We start from the raw sequence: 17,516 nt of genomic DNA, 5'->3' as shown, positions 1-17,516 counted from the left end.
TGCTTCTAACCCACAGTGCTAACTCACACTTTGTCTGGCAATTCAATTAAAATCAAAGCGTGCAGGCCAATGTCTTGGAAATCACAAGTCAGTAGCCATGGTTTATCACTTCTACTTTGGCATTTATGTAAATCATCTAGAGACGAAGCTAAAGAAGAGGCACAAACTGGAAGCCACAGAGGAGGTGTGTCAGACACATACTTAGATTACTACAGCAGATTCTCACGTTATAGGATGAAGTAAGGCATGAAAGGGAATGGGGAGCGTTGCTGAGTGAGCGTCAGGATTTATTATGCCATCATGGGAACAGCCATGCTGGACTTTGAATTGTATAATGGGCTTCCAAGCAGCTAAGAACAGACCATTCTAGACAAAGGCACAAAAGTGAAAAAGACACATGTGTTATTCTGTTATTCTTCTATTTAAAAAGCTGCGAGCTTATGGGAAAGGACTCTCTCAACTCTGTGATTCTTGACATCATATAACTTTGCAACTTTATGGTGATTATTGTGTACAGAATAGCAGCAGTCCAGTCTTAGATGATCCAAATGTCACTGCCAGCCTCCAGCGGGATGCTCGTAACTCAGAAGGCATTAATGATTGTTGAGGCAATGCCTCTGAGGCTAGCGGTGGGCCTTGCCTTTGCTTTTTCATTTATATTTGTATTTTTTTCTGGAATTTTGAAGGCCAAGAACACTTTGACTTTGACATAGGAGGTCACATCTCTTCAGATCAGTCAGCTCCACCGACAGGCTACTAAGCATTCTGCTGATATCTGGCCCTGCTCTGTGAAGACAAATCGATGTATTCCCCTCTTCAATGAGCACATCCAGGCATCTTCTCAGGTTTCTCATGTCTCTGGCCACATCTGGCTTCCCCAATGTTTTGGATCATGCTAATTTGCTTCCTATGTCTCAAGAGCTATGGAATGGTTCTTTATTTTCACATTTTGTGCAGGTAAGAGTACTAATGATGAAATGGCCTGGCAAACTCAGTGGTTTGAGTGCATTTTCAAATCATGGTAAGATTTTATTTTATATAAAAATGCACCATATGCAAGGCAATCATGGAGGTGAGAGGGTGATATGTCTACCAAAGGAATTGTCTCATGGCTTCCAGTTAACCCTATAAAGTGTCTATTTCTTGGAAATTCCACGTCTTTAAATCAACTCACTCCAATGATGGATGGGAAACTGCAAGACAACTTAAAGTTACAATTTTAAAGCTACTAAGATGAAAAAGCAGATGTTGGCAAGCATATTTGCATGTCATCTGGGCGTTCTGAAGTTTGGGCTCACCTTTTGCCCCTTCCTTAGCATAGTCAGAATTCTGAGCCACTGAAGGGAGTGGAACAGTATAGGTTTCTTGCTTTGAGGCATTTTATTCCTCCAGCTCTCAAAACGTCATTTCTATCAAAGCAGCGTGCCTCATTCTTCTGAGTACTGAAATCAGGTCAGCTGCTCTGCCATCTCCATCCTTAATGTGCTTCTCCCTCATCCAGCACAGAGTTGAGACTCAGCTAGGGCTCTGTGGTGATGGTAGGGCTCATAAGAGAAATGTATGTGTTCCATATGTTTAGTTTCAGATGGAAAATGGAAATTCTGAAGGACATGACTAAAAGAAAGTTTCTGCATGGAACATCATCGATCTGAAAGCTAGGTCACCTAAGTTTGGATCTTAGCCCTTTATCTTCTTTAGCCTGGTCAACTCTCAAGCTAGTTCCTTAAATACTCTGACTCTCCATTTCCTGAGTGGCCAAACCTTCCTCTCTAGGTGTCTGAGTAGCTAAAACATTGGGACAGTTAGAAGAGTTAGACCTGTGTGAAGTGTTCAGTCATCATTCAGGACATATTAGCTATTATCAATCACATATGAAGGTGAGGATGTGAGAATGCATGCGTACACACACACACACACACACACACACACACACACACACACACGGAACAAACAACAAACACAGCTTTAAATCATCCAGCTCTTTAGAAGCTCTTCAGTCATCACCACATACACCACCACAGACAGGCAAAGTGGTTGGTGAAAATTAAACAGCCTTTCCATAAGAAGGAGTAATTGAGACTTGCTGAGATAAAGGCGTTTTCTGAGAGAATGCTTCCTGCTGAGGAAGTCATGAACTAATTAAATCAGCCCAATCTCTTCCTGTCAGCCCCTGAAAATTTCTACTCTCATCTTTGAAGTAGAAACTGAATTAGTCTCTCAAGGGACATTTATTAGCAAGAGGTGCAACTGTCCAGTTCCAAGAGGGCAGTGATAGCTTTCTTTTCTTTTCTTTTCTTTTCTTTTCTTTTCTTTTCTTTTCTTTTCTTTTCTTTTCTTTTCTTTTCTTTTCTTTTCTTTTCTTTTTTCTTTTCTTTTCTTTTACAATACCATTCAGTTCTACATAACAGCCACAGATTCCCTTGTTCTCCCCCTTCCTGCCTCCTCCCCTTCCCCCCAGCCCACTCCCCATTCCCACCTCCTCCAGGGCAAAGCCTCCCCTGAGGACTGAGATGGACCTGGTAGACTCAGTCCAGGCAGGTCCAGTCCCCTCCTCCCAGGCTGAGCCAAGTGTCCCTACATAAGCTGCAGGTTTCAAACAGCCAACTCATGCAATAAGCACAGGACCCGGTACCACTGCCTAGATGCCTCCCAAACAGATCAACTGTCTCACCTAGAGGGCCTGATCCAGTTGGGGGTGCCTCAGCCTTTGGTTCACAGTTCATGTGTTTCCATTCGTTTGGCTATTTGTCCCTGTGCTTTATCTAACTTTGGTTTCAACAATTCTTGCTCATATAAACCCTCCTCTTTCTCGCTAGACTCCTGGCGCTCCACCCAGGGCCTAGCCGTGGATGTCTGCATCCAGATTCCTCAGTCCTTGGATGGGGTTTCTGGCACAACTATTAGGGTGTTTGGCCATCTACCACACATAGGAGGATACTAAATGTGGAACAAGGATGACTGGACTGCTACTCACATCACCAGTGAGGCTACCTGGAAAACAGGACCCCAAGAAAGACACGAGGATAGCCCAATGACGTAGAAATGGCTGAGATCTACATGAACAACCTGGACATGAGTGGGAGCAATGAAGGGCGAGGGTCGAGGGAAAGAGAGTGGGAGATCCCAGCTGGATCAAGAACAGAGAGGGAGAACAAGGAATAGGAGACCATGGTAAATGAAGACCACATGAGAAAAGGAAGAAACAAAGTGCTAAAGAGGCCCACAGAAATCCATAAAGATACCCCCACAAAAGACTGCTGGCAATGGTCGAGAGACAGCCAGAACTGACCAACTCTAGTGATAGCTTTCTTAAGTCTTATTAAAATCATCCTCTTTTTTCCCCCATCTCTGTCCCAACTCCTCATTCCTTTTAAAAACCATTTCTATGAATGTTTATTTATTTATATTTTGTAGTGTGTGTGTGTGTATGTGTGTGTGTGTGTGTGTGTTCACCGAATGTGCATATGTGCATGCCATTGTTCTTGACCTTGAATACTTTTTGGAGGCTAAGCGAGGGCACTGTGCATCCTGCTCTATCACTCTTTGCCTTACTCTTTTGAGACAGATTCTCTCAGTGAACTTAGACTGGCATTCAGCACACCCCAGAGCCTCCTGTCTCCACCCACTATGGTAACTGGGGTTACAAGGCCAGGCAGCCACATCTTGCTTTTTCCTTGGGTGATGGGGTATGGAATCAGATTCTCACACTTGCACTCCTAGACAGCGAGCCATCTCTCGCAGGCTCTGTTTCAATCCATTCTCACCAAGTACATCATCTCCTTCTACTTCCTAACTAGCCAATTGCAATATTAGATCACTTTTCTGTCCTCTCGCCAACAAAAACCTTTCCAGCATTCTGGTGACACACAGAAAAAGGTCTACCCTCAGTCACATCTATTTTATAGAGTCTTGGTTGTTCTCCAGAACCGTTTCCACATAATGAAGCATGATCCAAAGATCCCTCCACAGAGAAAGAGAAAGGCCTTGTTTTTCATATTAAGCTTTAAAAAATGCCTTCAGGAAATTATTCTCTCAGTTCATCCCCCTGCTCCCCCAGTTTTGGATCACAGGGCAATCTGTTTAAATGACTAATTACAGCCATCATTAGAAGCACAAAACAAATGTTGTCTGTGAGAACCCACTTCCCAAGTTTTACAAGTTTTTCTTGACTTGACAGTGATGGGGCCACTTAACAGGCCATTACAGGCGGATGTTTTAAAGAAAAAACACTGACCATATGTGGTTTAGTTTCTTAACTTTTGAATTTCACACTTAACGCTTGCCACTCTGTTACTGGGCACCTGTTTAAGTTCTATTTTAAAATGTTAATATATGTTGTTTAGAATAAATTTAGAAGAAGAGCATTCAGGTTAATTTTTCTTTCTTTCTTTTTTTTTTTAAATAACCAAAGTCATGGTGAAAATCCTTTCCATTCCAACAAGGAATCCTGCTATGAAAATTTCTTTGCAGCTCTCAATCTTTTATTGGTAGAAAGAGCCTATTTGATAAACTGATTGACTTAGGGAAATGGATATTGATTGAAGAATAGAGTTCATTTTTAAACTCATCCGGGTCAAAGGTATCAAAATCCAGTTGCAGAGGAAGATTGGGGTCAGAGGTCATGTGGTAATTCTTGACAGTTGTTAGAAACAACTTCAAATGTAAAAGCTACGAAGAAATAAGAGATGTCAAAGTATAACCCTTTTAGGAGTATTAGTGAAGCCCTGGAGATATTATATCAATAGAATTGTCCTGCATTTCCTTTCTTCAAAAGCATAGATGATTGCTAACAATATAATTGTCCTATTTATAGCCATCAAAATGACATGGCTACTGCTCACAGTCCAATTGTACCATAAAATACTACTTTCCTAGATTTGTAATGCTTAGGTGTGGTTGGAGATATTATAGATATTATAGCTAAAGGATATCAGTTATGCTGAAGATATTAAACCACAGCAAGTTAGCCTGTATAATGGAACAAGGCTGACATGTGAATTGGTCCATGTTTGAAGGTTAACCTCATCTTCAAAAAGGGACTTACTAAATTAATTTCCTGTTTTTATGCACTCTCCCATGTTTTATGAGAATATTTGAGAGAACTGAAGAACAACCTCTTACTGCCCTACTTCCACTTAAAATTGCCTGTGGCATGGCAAAATGTTACAATGGAAAACTGAATACTACATATCGGCGTTTCCTTAGAGCAGTATTTTGACCAATAATGACCTTGAAGGATAAGGCCTCTTTTGGTGTGGTGGAGGATGTTATAGAATTCAGCATCTTGAATCAGTTTGCATGGGAAAGGATAGTTCATATTTCTCAGCTGTAGTAGCTTATCAACAAGAAGCAGTCCCGCCCCCTCCATTGAATTTCCAGTCCTTTCTACACAGGAGGCAACAGAGGGTATTTTCAGCATCTCACATTTGATCACATCTTTCACATGTCTTCACATGGAGACACTGGGTGATGAGAACATACAATTATTTTTCCTCCTCTCCTTATTGCTATTATTTTGGTACTTTTTTCAAGTGTCCTAGAATTGACTACTCATCCTTTGAAGGTGGTTGTCATTTACCTCAGTAGAAACATCTGTACAACAACAGAGACATGTTAGAAATGTGGAGTTGGAAAAAAAATCTAACCCTGAGCCCTGAGAGTTTTCATTCACTCAATTAGTTCATTTGTTTACCTCATCTTTCTAATACAGATAAAATACAAGCCAAACACAATGGCAGGGATCACGGTAGTGCTTTAGAAAAATTGATATTCATCCCAAAGATTCCTATTCCTACCCTAGATTAGAAACTACTGAATTTCTAGACTCTAGGGGTCCTAAAAAGCCTCATATTTATGTGCTAGGCATCAACTCTGAGAAATAAACACACCTGCACTGATCCTCCCCTGTGAAATATATTACCTAATAGAATTGCTCAGCTGTAATCAAATCATGGAACCAGCCACATTTCCTGATGTCTTCTTCCTGTTTACTCCCAAACATGGAAGTCTTTCACTTCATTTTCCTCCTTCAATTACTAAAAGTCAATGTCTGCATTGTTAGGAGCAAAAGCAGGCAATGATATGAGTGTTTATTTTTGAATGTTAGTTCTTGGATACCACTCAGAAATAGAGCTGGAAAAATCAAGAGGTGAATGAGTGAGTGTGTGTGTGTGTGTGTGTGTGTGTGTGTAGGTTGGACAAGATGACAAGATGAGGAGTTTTGTCTGAGACAAGAAGCTTAATAAACCAACAGTTGAGAAATAAAGAGCTGTTTATGTGAGTTTGAGCCGAAGTTAAAGAAATAGCACTCTTGATGTCTCCACACAATCAGGGATGTATAGGGAGGGGCTCTGCTCTCTTCTAAGTTGCAGCATGAGGTCAGAGGGAAGATAGAGAAACATTCGTGTCAACTTCATCTTACAGTTTTAAATTAGATTATCTTCAAACTGACATTTTTCATGTCTGCTGAGTCCATTGGCCACACTAACCGCACAGTCCCAACCTAACCAAACAGGAGCTGGTAGATGCAAGGAAGCTCATGATTTCTGAGCAAGAGAGGGAGGAGAGTATGACTGAGATAGCATGCATCAGTAAGGAAGGAAAGCCCAAATCTGGTGCATAATGATGACTTAAGTTCTAAAGGAGCAACTATGCACAGAACAGCCACACAACCAGAATTCTGCTGGCAGACGGGGCATTTGGTGGACTCAATCCAACACTCTTTTTGGATCGATTCATTGTGTTTGTTTTTTGTTGTCTATGAAACAGGAACTAAGTCTATCAACTGAGTGTGTCAATGAAGAAGACACTGAGAATTTGAAATAGGGAGATCAAGAATGAAATAATCATCTGGAAAAAATAGCGGGTGAAGAGACATAATGAAAGCATGATTGCCTGGGTGTGCCTGCTGCTAACCTGTTGTCTCTACTCCCTACTCATTCATCTATGCTTAGCTTCAAGATCCTGGAGAAGGGCTGTGTTAACTGCGTTCCTCCTTAGCTGGCTGCTCCTTGCTAGCAGGCCCTAGAAGCCAGAAGCCAGAAGCCTGGACTGAGGACAAGAGAGCTCTCTTCTGGTTTGGATTCCTGCTTGGAATCCATCTAGCAAAGCATTTTCATGCTGGCAGTGGGGTTCTTTCTCATTCCCTCTCATTTCCATTCTGAAGTTGGCCCGACATCCACAGAGCCAGTCTCAATCATCCCTCTCCAGAGAAGAGCAGCAACTTGCTGCTATCTCTCTTGAAAGTGCTGGACTGTAGCTCCATGGCAGTGCTCTGCAGACCGAGACACCAGACACAGTGCCACTCCTCAGGGAAGGTCTGTAGCCCCTTAGGGTTTAATCCTTGAAGCTCCTGAGCCCTATTAATTCCTTAACCATAGCAACATCACCTCTTGCCTGTGCTGTTTCAGTGTTGTTTCCTTGCCTCTTTGCCTTTCCATTCTTTAGTCTACAGCCAATATTTTATATAAAATATAAAATTGTTTGCATGGTCGTACAGGAACCCCTGTAATACTGATGCTTTGTGAAGACCAGCAAACTGATTCATGGTCTCTGTTTCAATTTTATTCTTGAAAAAAAGAACTAAAAACAGTCACTTTGGTGTAGTTGTGACTGTTAAATGAGAAGTTGTGCATAAATCATTCAGCAAGATGCACCTCTTACAGTAAGTTCTCAATAAATCCTAACCATCCAATTTCAAGTTAATGTATTTCTGACTTCTGACCCAGTGCAAATCATTCTAGCATCAGAACAGCCTCATCACCAGCATCAGAGCAACATCATCTCCAATATCAGAGTAGCCTCATCACCAGCATCAGAGCAACACCATCTCCAGCATCAGAGCAACATCATCACTAGCATCAGAGCACCATCATCACTAACATCAGAGCACCATCATCACTAACATCAGAGCACTAACATCAGAGCACCATCATCACTAACCTCAGAGCAACCTCATCACTAGCATCAGAACAATCCCTCTCAATCTTTTTCCTGCTGCTGTGTTTGTCACAGGGGTGTTGTTTTGATTTTTTAATCTTTTTTTCTTTTTCATACTATGAATTTCTATTTTGTTTTGCACGTTAGCACTTAGCACAAGGCCTTAGCAGAAAGTAGCTTTCAATGAATTGCCTTATTCAAAATGAAATCATCTTGCCTGGGAGACTATTCTGTTATAAATAAAACAGTGAGTCACTTTAATTCTTTCATGTTTCATTGTAAACACAGATATCTACATTTGGTCTCTAGCCTTAGACTCACTCCGCCATGCATTAGATTTACATTTTTATTTTGAGCTGCAAGATTTTGGACAGATTCTGAAACAGAGTTTAGTTCCTCAGAGTTAAATTGGGCTAATGGCATCTACGCCACAAGTTTGTTATAATCATTAGGTAACTAATGTGGCTGGAACACAGCATAGCCTAAGGACGTGATTGCTTGTTTCTGTTTGAAATATATCGCTGCTTGTGAATGTGTGGATGACAAGGATAGAACATATTGAAGATATATATTATCTAATTAAGAGATGTATGGTCTTAGTTGAAGAATTAAATGATGAAATAATGGAAAAATATCCTAGAACCTTAAAATGTATATTGGCTGAAAATAGTATAAAAGCCCATTGTTTCCTTACAGAGTATTCAATGAAGCATTCATAAAAAAACTAAAAAAGGAGAGTAGATTGAATGTAGAACTGTTTTAAGGAATTGATATAAATAAATAAGAGATGGAGAAGATAGAAATAAAGTTCTTAAAAATAGAGTGATGGAATTATTATACAGATTTTATGGGTTTATAAGAAATTTCATTGCCCCAGGTGGAACTCCAGGAGTCCAACTGGCGAGAAAGAAGGTTTATATGAGCGAGAATTGTTGAGACCAAGGTTGGATAAAGCACAGGGACAAATAGCCAAATGAATGGAAACACATAAACTATGAACCAATAGCTGAGGAGCCCCCAACTGGATCAGGCCCTCTGAATAGGTGAGACAGTTGATTAGCTCGATCTGTTTGGGAGGCATCCAGGCAGTGGTACCAGGTCCTGTGCTTATTGCATGAGTTGGCTGTTTGAAACCTGGGGCTTATACAGGGACACTTGGCTCAGCCTGGGAGGAGGGGACTGGACCTGCCTGGACTGAGTCTACCAGGTTGAACTCAATCCTCAGGGGAGCCTTTGCCCTGGAGGAGATGGGAATCGGGGGTGGGCTGGGAGGGGAAGGTGGCAGGGGGGCGGGAGGAGGGAGAACAGGGGAATCCATAGCTGATATGTAAAATTAAATTATAAAATACAAAAAAAGGAAATTTCATTCAGAGATCATACTTTAAAAATGCTTGCTACGCTAAGGCATTATCCTAGAACATGGGATGAGAGTACACACTTTCTCTTCCACTCACAGAATTCACAGGGAGAGTGAAGATGTGGGATGCAGAATATGGTGGAGTTGAAGGAAGGATAAGGGGCTGAGGATAATGTTTGGGTAAATCTGACTCAACGTTCCCTATACCCTAAAATGGAGTGGAAATGGCACTGTATATACCCATTTCCTACCACACCTGGAAAAGTCCAATAGAAATCCAGGTGCCGGTGGAGAACAGACCTTAACTTACCTCCAACATGCCTTTGCTTTCTCGTGAACATGTTTATTTAGTGAACACCTTAACGAGTGCCAGTTTTGCATAAAGCCTGGTGTTAAGTTGGAACATCCAGGCATTACACTGACAATTTACAGTCTAGTGAGCAACACTATGGTAGTTTTGAATGAGAAATCTCCCACTCTCTTGGCTATTTGAATACTTGGTCTCCAGTTGGTAGCACTGTTTTGGGATCCTCAAGTGTGATCTTGTTGGGGAGGCGCATGAAACTGAACTATTTGGGTGTGAAATTCTGACTTCTGAACTCCCAGCTTCTAAGCTGCAGCTGCTGTGTCTCCTCCACTCTGCCATCATGGGCTCTCATCCCCCTGGAACCACAAGTCCAAATAAATGTTTCTAAAAGATGCCTGGGACATGGTGTTTTATCACACCAATAAAAATGTAACCAGTACAGACACTAATAATAAACCGATTAAGATCTAAGTGAGGCAGTTTGGGGGCAGTGACAGGGGGAATAAAATGGAGCCATGTAATGTGGTAATGATCAGGAGTACAGCACAGGAAGGCAGCTGCACATATAACAAGGTCATGGGAGTCCTATTGAAAAAAGGTGACACGGGCTGAACTTGAATATGAGGAAGGTCCAGCCATATAAAGAGACTGAGGAAAAGGAGCAAGTCCTCAGGGTACTTGCAGAAGAGAGAGGCTAGCATGTATAAAAACCAAAGTTAGAACTTGTTATCTCAGAGAAAAGAAAATGAAGACAGCGTGTTCGAGCATTGAGAGCAAAAGCTGCAGAAGAGCAGCAGTCTGGATACACAGGTGAAATCCAGCAGGCAAAGACTGTCCCTGAGACCTTGTGGTAAGTGCAAAGCCTTTCTCTGATGGATGGAAACCACAGCAGGATCCGGCCGTGCTGCAAGTCTTTAAGGCGGTGCTGTTTGGAAACATATGTTTTCAAATAACCCATTAAATATTTACCAAGGCCCACAAACCTCTTGTAATGAAATGTCTCACTAAGTATGTACTATTTAGTATTTATAATTAAAAGATCCACGTGGAGAAAGCAAAGCATTGCACATGGAAATGGCCCACAGGAAGCCACAAGAAGAGTTGAAAAGTAGAATGGACATCTGGGGATCCCATCCCCACAACCCTGAGATGTATCTCCTCATAAGAGCTTTCCGGCAATTTGTCACAACCAGCATTTAAATGGGGTTATGGTCCAAGAAGCCCAACCCTGGTTTGGAGTTCTTTATTTTGTTTTTCCTTTTTAGGCATGGCTTTCTATCTGGGGTCTGCAAGAGGGATCCATTTTCTTCATGTGGTCACCAAGGAAGAACTGCCTGTATTCTATGTACATCTACCATGGGACAGGTGTGGGCTTCAGGAGAATCTCAACATTGTTTCAGATTTAAACCTTGTTTTCTCCTGAAAATTTAGTTTTTTAAAAAGGGAGTATGGGTCTATTTTGGAGCCACTTTGAGTGACCCTGGTCCTGGAAAACACAGATGTAGGTTACCTCAAATTCCATGTTCCAACTTGGAAGCAGTTTTGTGAACTTTTTATAGTTTTGAAGAACAAAGAAAGTCATACATTGCAGCTACCAGATGAAACGATTACCTAATTTGTTCCAGCATAATAAAAACTTGGGAGGCAGAAATTGAGAATAAGACCTGAAAATGCCAGGAAAACACAATGATGGGCTGACCCTTTCTCCATGTTTTCTGGATCCTCCAGCACTGGAATTTCCTGCAAACTCCTCCCGAGTCTCTTCCTGTCCTCTCTAGCCAACCCGCAAAGCCCTCCAAGAACTTTATGGCTAATCCAGGTCAGCAAATTGCTGACTCCGTCCTAGATTTAAGGTTGCTTTATTGACACAGTAGATTGGCTGGACGAACAATTCTCCTGCAACAATAAATCAAGGCAAGTTTAAAATATGTTGATGGTGTGGTGGTTTGAATAGATATGGCCCCATAGACTCAGGTGTTTGAATGCTTGGCCTATAAAGAGTGGCACGATTAGGAGGTACGGCTCTGTTAGAGTAGGTGTGGCCTTGTAGGAGGAAGTGTGTCACTGGAGGGGTAGGCTTTGAATTCTCATATGCTGAAGCTACACCCAGTGTGGTACTAGTTGCTTCTGCTGCCTGTGGATCAAGATGTAGACCTCTCAGCTCCCTCTACAGCACCATGCCTGCCTGTATGATGTCATGTTTCTCACCATGATGATAGTGGATTAAAGCTCTGAAAGTGTAAGCCAGGACCAATTAAATGCTTTCCTTTGTAAGAGTTTCCATGGTCATCATGGTGTCTCTTCACAGCAGTAAAAACCCTAACTAAGACTGGGTATATCAGAGAGGCAGTTATAGAGAAGTGGGGGGAAGCTTTCCTACAGTCCCAAGATGCTCTCTGAGCTTTTGGGTTGGCGCTAAACTAACAGATTCCAAAAGGTTTTTAACCTATTAGTCACAGGATATTAGTTCTGACACACAGGTGGGCAAGGAATGTTGTTCTAGAGGCTAGAACTAGCCCAAGATAAGGGAATAATTAGTCTCTGGACCTGCAACATTCCAATCTCTCCGCAGCACTGAAATTCTAATCAGTCAATCAGTCCCTGCAGACACAGTTTCTTTTCGGAAGTTTTTGTACACAATGCCTCCTGTTTGAGCATCACATAATATGTGACATTCAGGGGCCACATATTACTCACTATATTATTTGATTATTATTATGTAATAGTGTTATAGTGATATTATAAGGTCCTTCATAGATAGGAAGGCTCATTCCTAGGATCTGATGTCGATGAGATTCAGTAGTAAAAGCTACATAGCAGATTGGATTGAGATTGGATTTCCCTTTATGGGGTCATCGTCTGTCACTCCATTCTCTCATCTCATCTCCGTGATTCACTGAGCTGCCTCATTTTCACCAATTGGAAATGCTTGTCTCTGGATCTGTGCCTTCGATCATTTTCTCTTTCTGGAATACCTTTTCATCTCTTCCTTTCCTTTTGTTACTTCAGATTTCCATTTACCTTTCAAGGCCCCGATAGAGATCAACTATTTCTGTATCTTCTCTGGCGTCTGGCCTCTTCCTTCCTTAACATGTTGTAGGTATTTTATCAAATTTATTGTTTTGACTTTGACTCCTTCAAAAACAAGATTTTGAGCTCTTCAAAAATAATGATATCTTTTTTTTAACTTTCTCAACTAGATTTTTATTTCTTACTAAGTAATGATTTTCTCTTACTGATTTTCCCCTCTCACAGAACCTATCATGGCTCCTGGGCTCTAAGCTATCATTGGAGGATTTTCTGAATGAAAAATTATACAATTTGTCCTAAAGCACAGACAGTATTTACTAATCTTTGATTAAACTCTTAGGGGAAGGGTGTAGCTGGAGCATGTGGGGACAGGTGATGGGAAGTGCCACAGAATAGGTACCAACACAACCAGTTCCGTCATGGCAAATTCTTCCTCTGCAAAACTCAGTTGGAAATAAGAACTTTGGTCTTCATTAGTTTCTTTAGTTGCTATGGAGGCCAATGAGATTACAGAGGTGAAAGCCCTTTGCGAACTGCCAACCATCATATAATGAGCAGGTACTGTCCTTGTTTTAGCAATGATGCTGTGCACAGTACTATATTATAGAAACTATACAACCACTCTACCTCTTTCTTTGGGAGTACAGATGTCCATTCTCTCTAGTAACCACCAACACATATTGAAAATATACATCTGACTGCTTGCTTGGTTGAAGAGTCAGCCTATTCAGACGATTTTCTATTCATCTATCTGACTGTGAGGAGCTGTTTCCTGAGAAGTTCCTGTGACACTATTTGATCTCAATGTTTGGAAGGAAATTTCAATGGAAATAAGGGAGAAAATACCAATTCATGGAAGAGGATCATAGCAATTGTAACCAGAACTGTGTCTGCAAAGTCAAGTAATTCCAGCATGAAGCATGGGGTCAGGTCTGAACTTTTACCCTGCATAAAATCGGTCAAGTTTGTAGGACAACATTTTGGTAGGATGGTCTTGCTTATCGTACCATAGGAGCATGGACACAGTTAGACTTCTCCAAATGCCATTTACCTAGGCTGTAGTCATGTAATAAAATAAAAAAAGCAATTACAGAGTGTGTTTTCTGATTTAGCATATAATCCTAATTAACCTGTGGGGGCAATAGCCTCTGCACTAATGTTTTTCCCATAGTTCTGGACATCTTTGACCTTTGAACAAAATTTAAGAAGGTAAGAGGTCAAGGACCAAGTGATTTTAGAAGGTGCAGTTGGCTTCAAAAATCCTGCCAACTTTTTTTCTTTTTTGCAAAGAAGGAATCTGGCATGCATTCTAAGAGTAGTATTAGCAGGGTAGCTAAGCCATAAGCTCCAAAGTGTGTTGAAGCCTCTTAAAGTGAGTGTTTGGCAGGGGGTGTTTATTCAAATCAGGGTTTTCTTTATTTAGAAAGAAATGTCTCCTATTTTCCTGGATATCAATCCAGCTGACATAAGTGAGACGAGGCAGAAGAAAACAAACAGCCTGATTGATGTGGGCTTCTGGACCTCACATGACTCTTCAGGGGAAATGAGCATCTTAGACAGGAGGACTTGGATACTGAATGTTAAATTGATTGAAGGCCAAATAACTTGGTCCAGCCCCAAGCCCCTCGGTTTCCCTGGAGCTGGGCTGAGATGATGCACGTGGTCTTATTTGGATGTGCAGTTCTCAGTCCTGTCTAACTAGCTCCAGGCTTTCTGCTCCACTGAGGGTTGGAGAGGCTGCCCCTACCTCTTTTTGTTTTTCTACAGGGCTGTGCCATCTCCAGTATTCAGTAAATACTGAATTATCTATATGGCAATAACAGCTTGAGCTTGGCATACCTCTTCAAAAGTCTTGGACAAAGGACAGGAGATACTGAGCTAGCTGCTGGAGGGAAAAAATGGGGTCCAACCTTGCTTTCTCACAGATGACCATCTTAATAACAAAATGTTAGTAATACATATCCAAAAAAAAAAAAAACCCAACTAGCAAGGTGTCAGGCACCAATTTGACAAATATATTTCTCATTCAGCTCTCAATAAAACATGATGTGTATAATGACTTCTAGATGAAAGATGGGAAACAGAGATTATGACTTACCCAAAACAAATACATAATAAAAGTAAGGTTGGAGCCCATGTTGTAGGATAATACATGCCTGTTGTATTATTCTACAACATAGGCTCTAAAACTATCCTGTATTCCTCCTTAGCCTATCTCCCTCATATGGCTATGTGAATAGCACGACATGGCAGATGATGTGGAGGGACAAGGGGGCTCTCAATTCCATTATGTGGTGCCATAGGAGTAAAATTCCTCAGTAGTGCTAAACTACAAGATGATGACATGGAGGCTGAGGGGAACACACTGGAAATAAAGTAATATCAGGTGTTATTTTTCCCCACATGTCTCCTAACCTAACTGCCCCCAAGAAATACTGAATTGTGCCTCATTTGAGAAATTCAATTATATTATTCACATACCATTCACATAATGGTAATGATGATGGCCACATAGCTTTAGAAGAAAACCTCCCAGCTGTTGAATAATGCAATATTATCAAGGTTCATTAGCCATAGAAATGAAAATGCAACCCCGACATGCTATGTTCTGCAACCATCAAACATCCTTAAAAAAAAAAAAACCTTTCAGTTTTTGAATATGCTTCAACATATTCTACTTAAAAAATAAGAAATTCAAATTTTGTGCAGCTCATTATTGAACCAGAAACTGAAATGCCTTTGTTTGACAAAGTCAACCTCATATATATTCTTTTTTAAATTATGAAGGAAAACAAATGGAGTGGAGAAGATAAAGCCCTCATGCTCCATTTTCAGTCACACTGGGGATGGGATATAGTCCATTGATTCTATTATATACATAAGGCTTTTGACATTAGATTGAAATGGGAAGGATGGAGAATCACTCAGAGGGACCCAGTAAAATTAGAATATAGGTTCCAAGAAAACAGATTCATAACGTTTGCTTCAATTAAATTGGAGATCATCTCACCATCACAGAAAAATGCTTTGACAAAATTGACACCTTTTCATGAATAAGAATATTCAGCACATTATAATTCTAGGTAAATTCCTCAAATGGATGAATGCCATCTGTGTAAAAACCAAGTTACCATTGAGGTAAAGGTGGAAGACTAAATGCTTTCTCTTTAAGATTGGGAATAATGCAAGAATACCCAATTTTACCATTTATTAAGCATATTACTGTGTATTGTAGCCCATAGAAGAGATAAGATTTGTGAGCCATACATCTGATAAGGAACATTTATATAGAATATGTAAAGAATTCTGAAAATTCAACAATAAAAACATAAACAGCCCAGTTTAAAAAATAGACCAATAATTTGAGTAGACATTTTTTCTAAAGATACACAAATAGTAGTAAGTACATAAAAAAAGTGTTCAACATAATTACTTTTATTAGTTAGGGTTTCTGTTGCTGTGATAAAACACCATGACCATAGCAACTTGGGGAGGAAAGGGTTTATTTGGTTTACAGTTTTACATCACAATGCATTATCCAAGGAAGTCAGGGTAGGAAGCTAGAGGGAGGAATTTACACAGAGGCCATGGAGGAGTCCTGATTCTGGCTTGCTCTTCATGGCTTGCTCAACATGCATTCTTATAGTAACCAAGACCACCAGTCCAGGAGTAGCACTGCCCAAGAGAGCTGGGCCCTCCCACATAAACCTTCAACTAAGAAACTGTAGCATAGGCTTGCACAGAAAAATCTGGTGGAGAAATTTTCTCAATTGAGGTTTCCTCTTCAAAAATGACTCTAGCTTATATCAAATTAACATAAAAACTAGCTGGTAGGTACATTATTCATTGGTGAAATGAAAATCAAAACTATGATTTTCCAAATGAGCTACCAAACCAAATACATTAAGATGGCTATAATTGAAAAGACAAAGTTAAGGGTTGATGAGTATGTAAAAACATGTAAACTTGTAATGTTGCCTTTTGGAATAGAAGATGATATGGCCACATTGGAAAACAATTTGGCAATTTCTCCAAATGTTAAAGTTACAGTACTATATGACTTAGCAGTTTGACTCCTACTACTATATATACATATAATGTATATATATATATATATATACATATATATACACAAAAGGAATGAAACCTCTCTCAACACAAAATGTAAGCATACATGTTCATAGAATGTTCATAGAATATGATCAAAATAGCCCAAGCTATTTTGTACTCAGACACATTTTTCATTAATGTAATATTCTATTAATTCTTTTAGTATTTTATACATGCATAATATGTGTTTTGATCATTTTCATCTCCAACTCTTCCTATACACCCCCTCCCCGGGCACTCTTTCCCAATTTTCTGTCATTTTTCTTTCTTTCTTTTTTAAAATAACACATCGAATCCAATTTGTGCTACCCATATACACACGGGTGTGGAGCCATCCACTGGCTCATAATCAACTTACCAAAGATCATTCTCCTGTAGAAAATATATCCTCCCTCCAATAGCAGTCATAAACTCATTACATACACTTTTTGTTGATGTGATTAATACCTCAGAGAAATAGTTTAAAACAGTGTGGTGGCTTGAAAAAGAATGGCCCCCATAGACTCATATTTGAATGCTCAGGTGTGGCATTAGCAGATGTGGCCTTGCTGGAGTAGGTGTGGCCCTGTTGGAGGTCATACTGGGGGTGGGCTTTGGGATTTCAAATGCTCAAGCCAGGCCCTGTGTCACTCTCTCTTCCTGCTGCCTATGGATGTAGATGTAGAACTCTTGGCTCCTTTGAATGCCTGTGTGTTGCCATTCTCCCTATCATGGTGATAATGGACTATATCTCTGAACCTGTAAGCCAGCACCAATTAAGTATTTTTCTTTCTA

The sequence above is a fragment of the Peromyscus maniculatus genome, chromosome 20 (genome assembly GCF_049852395.1).
Source record: "Peromyscus maniculatus bairdii isolate BWxNUB_F1_BW_parent chromosome 20, HU_Pman_BW_mat_3.1, whole genome shotgun sequence".
NCBI lineage: Eukaryota > Metazoa > Chordata > Mammalia > Rodentia > Cricetidae > Peromyscus > Peromyscus maniculatus.
The sequence above is the reverse complement of the archived record's forward strand: the minus strand, read 5'-3'. Positions refer to the sequence as shown.